The sequence below is a fragment of the Palaemon carinicauda genome, chromosome 19 (genome assembly GCF_036898095.1).
Source record: "Palaemon carinicauda isolate YSFRI2023 chromosome 19, ASM3689809v2, whole genome shotgun sequence".
Classification (NCBI taxonomy): domain Eukaryota; kingdom Metazoa; phylum Arthropoda; class Malacostraca; order Decapoda; family Palaemonidae; genus Palaemon; species Palaemon carinicauda.
The window spans coordinates 98,663,207-98,677,826 of NC_090743.1; the positions used below are offsets into that span (position 1 = coordinate 98,663,207).

Here is a 14,620-nt window from a genome sequence, read left to right on the forward strand (position 1 = left end):
GGCGAGCCGCAGAATCCCCTTCCCGCACCACGCCACACGACTCGAGCTTCTTCAACTCTGCAGGAAGAACCAAGGTACACAGTTGACTGTCATCCGTGAATGGGGACATGAAGTCGTCCGACTACCACCCGCACATCCCGAGCTTAACGCCAACGAACAGGTGTGGGGCGCCATGAAGCCGTATGTGCACTCCACCTTGCAACGATTTACCCGGGCAGATCTACAAGTGAGGCTGCAAGAAGCCAAGCTGTGCGCAACAAAGGAGGTGTGGGCAGGAGCGGTGCAACGAGCCAGAACCTTCGAGGACCAGTATTGATCCTCTGACAACATACAAGAAGGTGTTGATCCCGTCTGCATCAACCTCGACAGTGATGAGAAGCTGACCTGTTTGTCGAGAGTGATGAATATTAAAACTAAAATATGTTGTCAGTTATTCATAGTAATAATCCAGCCATCATATACTCGCTGTCTATTTATGTATGCAATGACTTTTTAACCTATGGCAGCCTTTTCCTAACATTAGAATAAATTCTTCATATATTTATCAGTTTTTACTCTGCATCGGATTCCCACTTCAGTTCCACCCTTTTCTTATCCATCTCTTACAAGATTTCCTATAAATGACCAAGCGTCAGCTACATACTTCATCCCATCATACGCTCAAGGTAACCGATGGGCATTAGGGTCGCATACTCGTATAACTTTCAATGGTTGTATAATTGTCAAACAAACCTCATACAATAATTAAGCAACAACAAGTTGCGCTGGAATAGGAATCAGGGTCGTGCATAAAACACCCTACCATACTTAACATATATACATTCAAGTTATCCGCCATTATAAATAAGTCATATGTATGCATAGCTTCATTTCTTCGTGTACAGAGAGAGAGAAAGAGAAGGGGGGATTGAGGGAGAGGAAAGGGAGGTATGGAGGAGAAAGAGGGCGGGGAGAGAGAGTAGGAGTGGGGTAGGAGGGAGGGAAAGGGAGGGATGGTGGCATTAGGGGAAGGCTGGGGCGGAGTTAGTGGATGAATGACGTCACTTCTACGTCATGCCTCACCTGTTCGAATGTGTAAATGGCTCACGCAGGTTTTTTACTTCACAGTCAAGAGTAAACGTCATAATTAGCAGCATTTGACAATGCACGGTAGTGTCAAAAATTAGCGGAGTGTGTGAAACAATCTTTGCCAAAGCACCAAGCTGATCCGAGTCTTCGTTTCAAAGATATTTGCGAAAAACAGTATGTCATAGGGTCTGATATGAATAGTAGGAAAACACGTTTCTCAACTTTCTTCATACAATTACACTATATCTTTTTGACTTTAGAAATATCGAAAAAGGCTAAACATATTTCTGCTGATGTTAAAATGCCTAAAACACCCATTCTAGCTATAGAAGACAACTATGATGAATGATTAGTATGAGTCAGGTACACATGGTTCATAATATTTCATGGTTTTAGCTAATTAAAACACACATTTTCACTTATACTTCTGCAAATTAAACACATTGTAATCAGAAACAAATAATGATTAATTAACTTTTAATAGCATTTATCATTTCTAAAAGGTAAAGCTTTTAGTCTGTTCTATACCATTTATTTGCTCTAAAAATAGCTGTTTACTTTCCCTAGCATGCTTAGACCAGAGCAACAACAACACCAGTATAATCAATTCCACAGAATGAAAAGAAGCATTGTGGAAATAACGAATTTTTCATAAATATATATATATATATATATATATATATATATATATATATATATATATATATATATATATATATATATATATATATATATATACATATATATATATATACTGTATATGTGTGTGTACATATATATATATATATATATATATATATATATATATATATATATATATATATATATATATATATATATATATATATATATATATATATATATATATACAAATATATATATACATACATATATATATATATATATATATATATATATATATATATATATATATATATATATATATATTTATATACATATATATATATATATATATAAATATATATATATATATATATATATATATATATATATATATATATATATATATGTGTGTGTGTGTGTGTGTGTGTGTGTGTATTTAAGAGGTGAATAGCCAGCTCATAAGGTGAGTTCCTCTCATAGTTTAAATTTTATATGTAAATTGTGCATGACTTTAGTCGTTCATTTCATCGTATTTTTCTTTCAAGTCGGTATATGTAAATTTACGTTATTTTTAAAAATTAGCTTTTTATTTCACGTATTTTGCTACGGAGTCTTACGTAATCTTGATTAAGTGTGCTGAACGAACTATATAAGGTACGAACAAGGGCATATGTAATTTTTTTATGCTATTGCGTCATATTTGCGAGAGATTGCGGAATTTTTATATTTGCCACATGATTTGGAAGGTTATCGAAAACCCCAGTGTTAGGGTTATCTTTTTATTTAAATTTTAATGTTTGACCTAGAATAATCTAGAAGTTAATATGTTAATATGTGTGCACCCCCAGGGATGCAAAGGAGCAGAAGAGATCCAGCCTTTCCCTTTGTAAGAGACAACTACATCTCTCTCTCTCAAGTGCCTCGAGTGTGTCCTTTCCAAAATATATAAGTTTATATCCAACATATATAGTGTGTATTGTGTTAAAACGTCACGGAAACCTTAAAGGTTATTTCAAATTTATTGTGTTCTTACTGGCCCAGTGAGATTCATGTAAAAACATGAGATTTATGTAAAAACATGACGTGTATCTATTTTGGCTTAACTATTCGATTACTCCGTGTGAGCTAAAGACTCCTATGTTTATCAGTTACTTTATGCAAATTTCAATAATAGTTTAATTACTAGTGTTAAGGGTTAACTATTTTCATTAGTTATCAAGATTGAACATTTGTGAAAAATTTTATTTCCAGTGAAAGGGGTGATTTTAAATTTTCACAGAGTAATATTTTCTTGTCTTAGTCAAAAGTTTCATTCAGATTTAATATTTCGAGACCTAACATATCCTGTCATCTTTTGCTTTCCTTCCATTTAAAGAACCTCCTAATTACTGTGCAGGACTGCATAATTTGGGCGTGAATGGATAATATGCTCTTTTAAACAAATGCCACACACACACACATACACACACACACACACACACACACACACACACACACATATATATATATATATATATATATATATATATATATATATATATATATATATATATATATAAATCAAAAAGGCATAAAAAAAAATCCCAATTCCTGATGAAACATATAATACCATGTTTCTAAGATGTAAAAATATATATAAATGGTTACATTTATTCGTCACCAGTGAAATAAAAAAAAATATATAAGATATATCCAATATCTAATTTGTCAGTAACATAATTTAATCTCCTCGGGAGGGACTCCACAAAATTATCACATTTTTTGGTTGTTGAAATAGATCTAAACGCGCATATAATTTTGATTTAGAAACTTTGTCTCACATTAACTGAATTCTTATTCATATTTCATTTAATCAGATTCTGAACATCGTTGTGCTTTATAAACAGAAATTATAATAGTTTTCTATATAACGCTATAACAATGTTTATGCACTCGGTGGGTACTATTGCCATTGTTTGGTAAACACTCGATATCAAATACTGAGAGCCGCATATGTTTTCACAAGGAATTTTTTTTTCTTTCTTCTAATAAACAGTTATTGAACTAACACTAACCATTCACTAGTGAAATGCCTTTTGTGGTTTCACAGTTAATCACTGATACTTATTATCAGATAATAGGATGGCAATAAATCGAGTAAAATATACTAACTGGCAACCACGAGTTTCTAACGAACTACGTACGATGCATTTTGCAATTTGCTGCATCAGTTCTGACGCCGACTGTACTATAACATTCCAGGAACTTGGATTTGAGCAAAGTGATTCTTCTCAACGGGGAAAAAATAAAGATTTTCATAAAGGGGAGTGAAATTTACCTTTCTAGCTATAAATGTATTTCTTTAAGTTATTCTGTTTACCACCTTAGATATACCTCTGCCTACAAAGCTGGAAGGAGGTTATGTTTCCCCTCATGTTTGTGTGTTTATTTGTTTGTGTGTGTGTTTGTTTGTGTGTGAACACTTTCCTGACAACAATTTTAACCATAGAGTATTGAAACTTGCGGGGTTAACTGTCATGTAAAAAGCTGGTCATTATCAATTTTTTTAAGGTCAAGGTAAAAGGGCAAGGTCAATATCAAGCAAAATGTCCAATTCAAGGTAATCAGCCATAAGTTTGGACATGGTTGTCACAGATACTTCAAACCTGGTTCATATTTGTGGGTATGAAAATTCACGCCATTTGATACATCTTAAGGTTGAAGGTGAAAGTCGAGTCCAAGGTCAAGGTCAACCAATAGGTCAAATTCCGGTCATTAATCATACGGCAATAACTTATACGTTAAGTAATGAAACTTCAAGGAATTTTAAATTGTTATGCAATGAGCTGAAAATGATCAAATTTTGGAAGGTCAAAGGTCAAGGCCATAAACGAGCAAAACGTACAAAATGAATCCAAAAAGTTGAGAAATAAGCTGCTTTGTCGGAGGTCTGCGCTCTACTGAGGGACCCTCTAATTACAGTATGTTTCTTTGACTTTTTTCAATTGTATCATTACCTAGCATATTTTGTTTGTAACCCAAGTTTATCCGTCTTTAGGTAAAAGGTTCCGGAATCTGACCGGTGATAATTTCTGAAGAGGAAAGTTATGGTGTCTTTTATTTCTTTTCAGCCTCTACATATTCAAAATTACTTATCAACATATAGACCTGAATACTTTACATTGTAATTCCAAATAGAAATGCAATTATTTAGAAAAAAAAAATTGAAGAGAAGTTTTCTCTTTAAGAGATGTTGTAGCCAACTTTGATTAGGGAAAAGCGGATGAGGAAGGTAAGCTCTCAAAATCTCCCGATTTATGTCAGCACCTTCCTTCCTCGTTGTGAACGGACCTAAGTTTACATTGTTTCATCAACTAATTTTGCAAAAAAATTCATATCTTTAAGGTCATCTAGAGAATATTTTCATCTTATTTGAAAATAGTATTACCAATTTCCTTTTTTCAAAGAGGAGGGAATCCCTCTCCCCTGTCTATTTGGAATTATTGGCCATGGTAAAAATGTCTAAATTCTACATCTGTCTTCTGTCGCATCTTACATTTACCTGACATCAGTATTCCTTATTCCTTATTTCAAGACTTTTCATTCTTGTCTGCAATACCATCTTCATTCTTAATGCCTCTTCTAAATCTCTTCATTTAATTTAATTACATTTTCTTGTACTTACAATTTAAGTTTGAGGTTCAATACTTCCAGGGCTATTTTTTATTTTCATATCACTTGTACTTTTGTTTCTTTATAATTTTTCTTTGTGAATTTTTTAAATTACAGAAACAGTAACTAACCCTTCTCCCAAAGACTTTTAAAAGTATTTTGACTTTCCAGATATATCGATAATTTAATTGCCCATTAACTTGCTTACCTTTATCTGATAAACATAATTTAATTCTCAAAATCAATAATATGGTACAAACGTAAATCTTCCTTTTCTTTTATAGTTTTTATTAAGTCTGTCAGGGATAAATTTCTCACATTTTCACAACTTCCCTTTGCCTTGCTTTTTTCAAATATTTGACTATATCTACACACACACACACACACACACACACACACACACACACACACACATTCCTATAGAACTGGTGTCTTGGTTTTATTCATCTTTTTTTTTTCTACCAAACAGTCTTGATTATAGAGAACAAAACTAAAAAAAAAAAATCGTTTCCTTTTATTGGGCCTGGATACCTAAGATAATTACCAAGGAGTTATTCATCAGGGTCTTTTATGATGTAGTGCTAAGAAATAAAAAAGTATCTGAAATGTCCCTCTTTCAGATTTATTACATTGTTTCGTAACTTCATAAAGAGATGGCACGTTTTTTTTTTTATTTTACGACCTTAACTAAACATTGCTACTCATTAATAGGGAAGGGATCATCTGGGGTCAAACTGACTATGATGGGGAGAAAAAATTCTTATCTACTGTGATTTCACCAAATAATCAGGACTGAAATACGTTAGCAGTACTTCACTCGTCCTCTGCAAAACACAAATACGAAATATGCAGAGAGAGAGAGAGAGAGAGAGAGAGAGAGAGAGAGAGAGAGAGAGAGAGAGAGAGAGAGAGAGAGTGAGAGAGAGAGAGAGAAAGAGAGAGAGAGCACAATAAGATAAATAATTTATAAACAACTCTTCAATCATCCAAGATAAATGAGAAGAATGCAAAATATTTTTGAGGTTAGATCAGCTACACTGCAAAGCTGAGTGACGATACACTTAATTAAGTCATCATAATTTGGATAGATTTGGGTTTTATTATAATCACCATCCTTGTCCAGATATCAATTCTCTACTTCCGTACGCAACTGACAACACCAAAAACAACAACAACAACAAAAATAATAATAATAATAATAATAATAATAATAATAATAATAATAATAATAATAATAATAATTTCTATTATTATTATTATTATTATTATTATTATTATTATTATTATTATTATTATTATTATTATTATTATTATTATTATTATCATCTCCAAAATCTGGTTAATTTTTTTTCTGCTTTTCTTTGGTTATAAAAAATTGACAGATGCACTGGAAAATCTTTCTTGATTTAGTTCCCACAATTCTTGGCCTTTGCAAGGTGAAATTTTTAAAGGGTTGAAAGTTACTAAGGAATGGCACAAGAAAGGGACACTGAAAATACCCTAGCAAGACAATGCTCTATAGACTGACCATATACGCCTATGATCAGTGCCAAAGTCCCTTTTTTATAAAGCTAGGGCCAATTAGGGTCAAGCAATGGCTGCTAATGACTCAAGAGGTAGACCTTTATGGTCCCCCCAAAAAACGATTCATCATTAGCTCAAAAGCAGATCGGCCGGCAGAGCTGTTTCCAATATATTACCAAAAGCCTTGACTATTTCAACTTTTTTTTTTTTTAACCAGATTTCTTTAGTTATTTTTCCTTCTGTAATTCATTACGTCTTTTTATCTATATGATTCATATGATTTCATATTTTCCTGTATACCTTCTCTAATTCTGTATAAGATATATCATTAAATTTTCCTCTTTAAAAAATATCCATTAAAAGAATTTCTAAGAAACTCGTTAACCTTATATGTTGGTTTGATGAAGTATTTTCATTGTCAAAATTTTCTTAGAATTCCGATCTCCTGACTTTTATAAAAGCTACTCTTTCTCAATTCCGTTCCCCCACCTTTCCATCTCTCAAAAAACATCAATATTATCTTTCCCCTTTTGCAATGATGTATGAAATGTTTCCCTTTTTGTTTGTATTCCTTCTCTCTTATCAAACTTTCTTTTTCAAAACTTGTATTTATCTATTGTTTGTCTTACTCCTCAAACAGATCAATTATTTTTTATCTTTGCGTTTCCTCACGATTTTTTTTTTTCGGTACTAATCCTATTTCTGTTGCAGATCCTATCCCACAAACAGCTCGCTCCTTCACTAATGTATTTTGCACAAAGTCTATTTATTTTCATTTGTACTAGTAATCAAATAGATTTTTTTACTATCGTTAAAGTTTATACTTAACAAACTTATCACAGTGATTAAGTTCAAACCCGATTAATAATAATAATAATACTAATAATAGAAGAGGAAGAAGAAGAAGAAGAAGAAGAAGAAGAAGAAGAAGAAGAAGAAGAAGACGGAAAAGAGGACAACAACAACAACAATAATAATAATAATAATAATAATAATAATAATAATAATAATAATAATAATAATGATGATAATAATAATAAAAATACTACTACTACTACTACTACTACTACTATTTCTACTACTACTACTACTACTACTACTACTACTAATAATAATAATAATAATAATAGTAAAGATAATAATGATAATAATAATAATAGTAATATTAATGATAATAATAATAATAGTAATATTAATGATAATAATAATAATCTCCAATTACTAGATATTAGATGATAATGTTCAAATAATATTTGCAATATTTTTTAGAAGGAATGTAACTATCATCATAAACGAGTGCGCAAGAATTCTGTGCTTCCAAAATCTCCAAGATCAGGATTAAAAAAAAAAGAAGAAATACTTTTATGTAACTTGGCGATCTCAGATTGGCCACCATCTCAACTAGGGTGTTTATTTTTTCATTCTTCAACACCTAATAAGCAGAGGTCATGGATGTGGCCTGCATATTCCTATCTTTTCCAAAGCTGAATACCCTTTGTTAGAAAATTTTTTGGCTAAACCACATAATAATAATAATAATAATAATAATAATAATGATAATAATAATAATAATAATAATAATAATAATAATAATAATAATAATAATAATAATAATAATAATAATAATGCAATGGGTGCCTCAGTAACATTGATATTATGTTTTATCTTATCGATAGGACTGATGATCCCCTTTTTTTTCAGGATTACCAGCTTCAGGTAGTAATTGAGCAAAAGTATTTTTTCATTGTTCTGTAGAGGAAATTCGAATGTCAAGTTCCGAGGATTTAATATAAAGTTTACATTTTTGGTAAAAAGAAATAGTTTACAGCTAAGTGTTTCGAGAGGTGTACCTCCCTTCCTCCTCGGGGAGGTGAATTTTCATTGTCTGAAACGATCGTTGGGTGCGGCTGAGTCTCAATGTGGCTGTTACCCACTTACTTAATAGGCGATGAGTCGGCATCTTGCTGAGTGGGACTACAGCATAACTGAAACTCAGCCGCTCCTGGCGTCTTAGCTTCTTGAAGGTGACCCCATTTCAGGTCTTTTGTCTCACCCTTGAGAGAGCCATAGAGGTGGGAAAAAAGTGGCGGCGATGGCTAGTTGGAACCAGTGACAATAGTTGATCATGCCCAACAATTCTATAAGTGCTATGACAGTCGAAGGCGTGGGGAAGTTCTGAACAGCTACTACCTTCTCTAGGAGGTGGTCGACTCCTTCAGGGGTGATGCTGTGCCCTAAGAATGATACTTTGTTGGCACCAAAGATACACTTGTCGTACCGTACCAAAAGGCCATTCTGCTGCAGGCAGTTAGGCACGATATGTATGTGACGGAGGTACTCCTCTTTGGTGGAAGAGAACACACGTATGTCATCCAAGTAAAATACGCAGTGAGGGAGATGTCATTCTTGAGACGTTGAAAATTAACCCCAGCCTTATGAAGGCCAAAACAAGAGTAATTGGAGGTCTATGTACCAAAAGGGGTGGTGATAGTGGTATGGTAATATCTTTTGGGTACAAGGGCATCTGATAATACCCCTTCAGGAGGTTGAGCATTTAGAAAACCTTCACTTTGTGCAAGTAGGGGGTAACGTCGGCAATGTTTGGGAGCGGTAGTGATCCGATTCTGTCTGTCTGCATGATCAGATGCCTGTAATCCTTCCATGGGCATAGGGGACCATCTTTCATGACATGCAAGGGTGACAACCATGGGATTGAGGCTTTGGACAAAGGCCCATTGCTTCCATTTCAGTGGACATTTGTTTAGATGCTGCCAAATGATCTGTCAAATGATGTGAGGAGTTGGGCATAGTCCTCCATGAGTGTATTGATAAGGTGACAATGGTGAGTACTGCTCCAAGAGGTATGTTTTTGGGACATCATTCGCTATTGAGGTGTCCTTTTGTTTGCAAAGCTAATGAGAGATTTCCTGAAAAGTGTCCTCAGGGATTACCACTTTGGTGCTTCAGTGAGTCGCGCCCTTGATGCCAAATGGAGTCTCGGAGTGCTGAAGCCTAGCAAATGCCACTGTACTTTTTGAAGGATGGTAGTTTCATGGATGTGTCTCGGGGAGACAGTCAAGGTCAGAGGACAGGATCACCAAAAAGTAGGGCACAGCACTGAGGGGAAAGGCAGGAAGGGGCTGTTCCTCTGATGATCACCATTTTTGTGAGTGGTCTATCAGGTTATAACAGAGGTGAGAGGAATGCAGCTAAACTTTATTAAACAGAGAGCTTACATACAATTACTTGCAAGCAAGAACCTAACAAAAATTAAAACCAGATAAGGCAAGAAAAGGCAAGCTTAAACAGGTTCTGTTAGAGTAGGGTAGAGTAAGATATACAACAAAGAAGTAAATACCATGACAGTGTAAGAGAGTGTATGAAACACGTGAGGTACACCTTCAATACAGAGTGCCCCCTATTTTCAGCAGTCTCTTCTTGCGAGTGGGGTGAACAGGAATGGAATGTTGGCAAATGTATCATCAGCTCCAATTGAAGTTTGCAAATATAAAATGTTTTCTTCCATTTCTAAGTCTGCTTGCACGCCTTTTCTCCGCTCCTCCTCTTCCCATTTTATTTTGGGCTTAGATAGAAATCCTACTGTATCTTTCTTGAACTATGCATCTGCTCTATAGCCAAATCTATGATTTTCAGGACTTCATGTTGGGCTCGGATGGCCCGCATCCTGCTGTTGTTGACTGCTGACGCTATTCCTCACAGCTTAGCATGAACCATGTTGGTTGCCAGCAGTAGGTCAACAGCTGCAATTACTTTCCGGAGGTCATCTTGAAGACCGTGTCGAAACTCGTCATCATAATTCATACTGCCTATTATGCAGTCTTCAACAATGGTGAATGTTAGCCTTTTGGGAATAAACATTTACCATAAGTTTTGGTAAAAATAATCGGTACGCACACATAATTTGTTTATGATGAAAGCGATTAGAGTGGAGGTTCTATAAAAATTTCTAACACTAAAAATACATTCCCTTCCAGCTCTGCAAAGATACAAGGAAAAGACTTGCTTTGGGCACCATCATCATCTCCTACGCCTATTGACGTAAAAGGCCTCAGTTTGATTTCACCAGTCCTCTCTATCTTGAGCTTTTAAATAAATATTTTTCCATTGGTCATCTAGTGCTTCACGCCTCATAGTCCTCAGTCATGTAGATCTGGGTCTTCCAACTCTTTTAGTACTTTGAGGAGCCAAGTTGAAAGTCTGGTGAACAAATATCTCTTGTAGATTGCAAAGAGCATGCCCAAACCATCTCCATCTACCCCTCACCATGATCTCATCAACATACGGCACTCGAGTAATCTCTCTTATAGTTTCATTTTTAATCCTTTCCTGCCACTTAACTCCCAATATTCTTCTGAGAACTTTGTTCTCAAATCTACAAAATCAGTTGGATATTGTTTCAATGTCATACCACGACTCATGTCTGTACAATAACACCGATCTCACTAAACTGATATATAGCCTAATTTTTGTGTGTAATTTCAGGCGATTTGTTTTCCAAATTCTATTTAACCTAGCCATTGCCTGATTTGCTTTTGTCAACCTTTCATTAAATCTAACTCTAAAGACCCTGTATTAGAGATAATAGTTCCCAAATATTTAAAGGATTTTACCTCATTAATACATTTTCCTTCCAATGATATTTCATCTTCCATTGCACATTCTGTTCTCGTCCTCTCTGTCTTTCTTTTATTTATATTGAACCCAACCTCCTCTAATATTTCATGCATTCTGGTATACAAGCATTGCAAATCCTGTGGTGTTCTGCTAATAAGGACTGCGTCATCAGCACACTCTAGGTAAACTAACTTCCTATTATCAATTCAGTCCAATCCTTCTCCACCATCTCCAACTGTTCTATGCATTACAAAATCCATGAGGAGGATAAAAAACAGAGATGACAACACATTCCCCTCGAGTACTCCAGTATTCACTGGAAATTCATTTGATTGGACTCCACTAACATGAACTTTTCACTTACTATGCTCATGAACATACTCTTTTAAATTTATGAGGAATTCCATGATAACTCAGAACTCTCCACAAAATTGGCCGGTGCACACTATCAAAGACTTTTTCATATTCCACAAATGCCATCAATAGTGGATTCCTATAGTCTACACATTGCTGTACAACATGTCTTAAAATTAAAATTTGGTCAGTAAAACTTCTACCTTTTCTAAATACCACTTGTTCATCTCTCAGCCTTGCATCAATCTTTCTCTTCAGCCTCTTTAGAATAAGAAAACTACATATTTTCATGACAACTAACGTAAGTATGATGCCTCTGTAATTATTGCAATTAGTCAGATCTCCTTTTTTTTGCCATTTTCACCTACACTCCTAGCTTCCATTCATCAGGTTTTCTCTCCATGTCACATTCTAAAAAATAATCTTGTAAGTATTCTGGGATCACTTCATTTTCAGCCAATATTATCTCAGCAGTTATTCCATCGTATCCATGGGTTTTCCATCTCTTGAATATTTTAAGAATAGCTTCGACTTCAAACACACTGAATTAATTCATGGGCACAGGAAAATCCTCCTCAGTTTCAGGTATATTAATCAAATTATTCTCTTTATATCTCCTATTCATGACCTCACTAAAGTGTTCCATCCAACGTTGCCTTGCTTCATCCTCGGTTGTTATAACAGATCCATCTCTCTTTTTGATGGTTATATGCTTCTTCTTGGCCCCAGTAGAGATTTCATTAATAATTCTATGAGCAATTGTTACACCTTAGCCACTCCTTGAATTCATAGTTTTGCTGCCCTCAGCTACTTTACTGTCTAAATATTCTCTTCGATGATTCCTGGCTTTTCTTTTCAATTCACTATCAATACTAGAATAATTAGCATTCTCTACCTTGTCATTTCAATTACTTTGTTGAAATATTTCAACAATCAATTTCTGTCTTTGTCTCCCTTTTATAGTATCCCGAGTATCATTTGATATCCATAGCTTACTTGTAACTATATGTCCTAAAACTTCACTACCAACTGACTGATATATGTTCTTAATATCACACTATTCTTCGTTAATTGTTTACTCTTCTTCTCTTAAGGTCTCTGAGTCTGCAAATCGATTCCTACAATCAGATGCAAAGGTTTCTCTGTGCTCATCTTCTAGAAGCTTAGTTGTATCAAACCTAGCTATTCTATCTACATTTCTGTTGGGTGCTTTCAGTTTCTGTGATCTATCTAACTTTTGTAATTGCCACAAGGTGAAGTCCGTGTACATTTGTGGATTTCTTTGTGCTGGAAAAGAATAACTCCAATAACAAGATTGTTTGCGGAACAAAAACTTATTAAATGGGCAACATTATCATTTGCAACATCGCCTAGTCCCTTAACACCCATCATATTCTTCATGCCTTGATTAATTTTTCCAACTTTAGCATGTAAATCACCAATCACAATTTTCAAATCTCCCTCTGGGATGTCATCTATTGCACTCTGCAGGTCTTCATAGTATTCATCTTTCATTTTTTCATGGGCATCATTTGATGGTGCATTGGAATCTATAATGCATATATTGCACTACTTTGATTTGACCTTCGCAAGTAACAATCTTCTTTTTACAGCTCTCCACTCAGTTAATGCCTTTTCGGTTCTTGGTGTCATCATTCTAACCACCTCTCTTCCAACTCCATCAGTTCTTCCTGAATATATATATATATATATATATATATATATATATATATATATATATATATATATATATATATATATATATATATATATATATATATATATATATATTGCCTTGGTCTAATATTCCCTTACCAGTCCCCTTCACTTAAGACCAAGATCTCCAAATTATACTTCATAAATTTGTTCTCCACTTGCTGTAACTTTCCAATCTGATTCTTGATTATAATTTTCCAATCATCAATTTTCATATCTATAAACCAGGGGATACTTAATACCCAGTTATGCCCGGGATAGTGACTGGTCCACTGCAGAGCAAAGACCTCAGACATGTCTTCCACTTGCCTAATTCTGTTTCTAGAGATATTGCCTGTGATTTTGAGTTGTCACTAGATATTACATGTTAATTATGAACATTAAGTAACTTGCCCTAAAAATATATAGGAATAGCACGTATCAATGTGCAAATCTATCATTAATCATTGCCAAGTTTTTTTCAACTTACCAATAAGCTAAAATAGTGGAGATAGTTGATTTGGATTCTAAGTAGAAAAATCTGAATTCAAGAGGAATAAGTATATGAGTGTTGTAATCAACTTTTATTTCTCTATGTGGCTAGAAGGTATGTCAATGGAATCTCAGTTTCTTTGTACCCGGATTCGATTCCCTGGCCAACAGGAAGCCATGGTTATGAAGTTGATTCCCCGTTGGGTATCGGATCATGAGATAGAGAGAACCCCGGTATTAAGAAATATATATGGCTTATATGAATATAAATGAAAAACACGTATGAATGTGATGAATTATCATATTTGTACGTATATATATATATATATATATATATATATATATATATATATATATATATATATATATATATATATATATATATATATACACACACACATATATATATATATATATATATATATATATATATATATATATATATATATATATATATATATATATATATATATATATATATACAGTGATACCTCTACATACGATCTTAATTCGTTCCAGAAACTACTTCGTATGTTAAAACGATCGTATGGTGGAGCAAATATTCCTATAAGAATAC

General features: G+C 33.9%; 1 pseudogene; it reads left to right on the top strand.

Annotated features, from left to right (window-relative positions):
- LOC137659165 (uncharacterized) overlaps positions 1–748 on the top strand; it is a 1,862-nt pseudogene extending 1,114 nt beyond the window's left edge.
- The last annotated feature ends 13,872 nt before the right edge of the window (positions 749–14,620 follow it).